Here is a 1,981-nt window from a genome sequence, read left to right as displayed (position 1 = left end):
TTCCAATATCTGAATCATAGGTGTGCCAGAAGGAGAAGAGGAAGAGCAAGAAATTGAAAACTTATTTGAAAAAGTAGTGAAAGAGAACTTCCCCAATCTGGTGAAGGAAACAGACATGCAAATCCAGGAAGCTCAGAGAGTACTGAAGAAGTTGGATCCAAGGAGGAACACATGAAAACACATCATAATTAAATTACCCAAGTTTAAAGATAAGAAGAGAATCTCAAAAGTAGCAAGAGAAAAGGAGACAGTTACTTTAAGGATTTCCCAGACTATCAGCTGATTCTCAAAAGAAACCTTGCAGGCAAGAAGGGGCTGGAAAGAAGTATTCCAAGTCAAGAAAAGGAAGGACCTATATCCAAGATTACTCTCTCCAGCAAAGCTTTCTTTTAGAATGGAAGGGCAGAGAAAGTACTTCCCAGATAAGGTCAAATTAAGGGAGTTCATCATCACCAAGCCCTTATCCTATGAAATATTAAAGGGACTTATCTAAGAAAAAGAAGATGATCAAAAACTATAAACAGTAAAATAACAACAAACTCACAACTATCAGCAACTGAACCTAAAAAAAAAAAGAAAGCTCTTTTTTCCCCAAGAAACACCAAATGGCGGATGACGCCGGTGCTGCGGGAGGGCCGCGAGGCCCCAGGGGCCCTGAAATGGGAGGCCGGTGGCTTCCGAGGAGGATTTGGCAGCGGCATTGGGACTGAGGTCATGGCCGGGGTCGAGGTCGAGGTCAAGGCCGTGGAGCTCATGGAGGCAAGGCTGAGGATAAGGAGTGGATCCCCCTCACCAAGTTGGGCCCCTTGGTCAAGGACATGAAAATCAAGTCCCTGAAGGAGATTTACCTCTTTTCTCTGCCTATCAAGGAATCTGAGATCATTGACTTTTTCTTGGGAGCATCCCTCAAGGATGAAGTTTTGAAGATTATGCCCGTGCAAAAGCAGACACGTGCAGGCCAGAGGACCCGATTCAAGGCATTTGTCACCATTGGAGACTACAATGGACACGTTGGTCTGGGTGTTAAGTGCTCAAAGGAAGTAGCCACTGCCATCCGTGGGGCCATCATTCTGGCCAAGCTCTCCATTGTTCCTGTGCGGCGAGGCTACTGGGGGAACAAGATCGGCAAACCCCACACTGTCCCTTGTAAGGTGACTGGGCGCTGTGGGTCTGTGCTGGTGCACCTAATCCCTGCACCCAGGGGCACTGGCATTGTCTCTGCCCCTGTGCCCAAAAAGCTGCTGATGATGGCTGGTATCGATGACTGCTATCCCTCAGCCAGGGGCTGCACTGCTACTCTGGGCAACTTTGCCAAGGCCACCTTTGATGCCATCTCTAAGACCTATAGCTATCTCACCCCTGACCTCTGGAAAGAGACTGTGTTCACCAAGTCTCCCTACCAGGAATTCACCAACCATCTGGTGAAGACCCACACCAGAGTTTCTGTGCAGAGGACCCAAGTTCCAGCTGTGGCCACCACATAATTTTTGTACAAGGAAAATAAAGTGAATTAAGTCTGTTAAAAAAAAAACAAACTAAGCAAACAAGTAGTACAGGAACAGAATCAGAAAAATGGAGATCACATGGAGGGTTATCAGTGGGGAGGGGAAGAATGGGGGGAAAGGTACAGGGAATAAGAAGTATAAATGATAGGTACAAAACAGACAGTGGGGAGGTTAAGAATAGTATAGGAAATAGAGAAGCCAAAGAACTAACGTGTCTGACCCATGGGCATGAACTAAGGAGGATGGGGACTGTAGGAAGGAATGGGGGTAGTAGACAGAGGGGGATAAAGGTGAGAAAAGAAAATGGGACAACTGTAATAGAATAATCAATAAAATATACTTAAAAACAACTCTGTACAGGTTTGGATGGACATTTCCTATGTTGAGAAAGCAAAGACAAGGAAAGAGAAGGGTGGGTCTCCCAGACTAGTCTTATGACTCTTGACCACATCCTATATGCAAAATCAGTTCATCTT

At 45.7% G+C, this 1,981-nt stretch overlaps 1 pseudogene; it reads left to right on the top strand.

Moving 5' to 3' along the window:
- Positions 1-600: 600 nt before the first annotated feature.
- LOC123826237 lies at positions 601-1,535 on the top strand (annotated as a pseudogene).
- The last annotated feature ends 446 nt before the right edge of the window (positions 1,536-1,981 follow it).

Source organism: Phyllostomus hastatus, unplaced genomic scaffold, assembly GCF_019186645.2.
Source record: "Phyllostomus hastatus isolate PE091 unplaced genomic scaffold, TTU_PhHast_1.1 phas_contig_80, whole genome shotgun sequence".
NCBI lineage: Eukaryota > Metazoa > Chordata > Mammalia > Chiroptera > Phyllostomidae > Phyllostomus > Phyllostomus hastatus.
The sequence above is the reverse complement of the archived record's forward strand: the minus strand, read 5'-3'. Positions and strand labels throughout refer to the sequence as shown.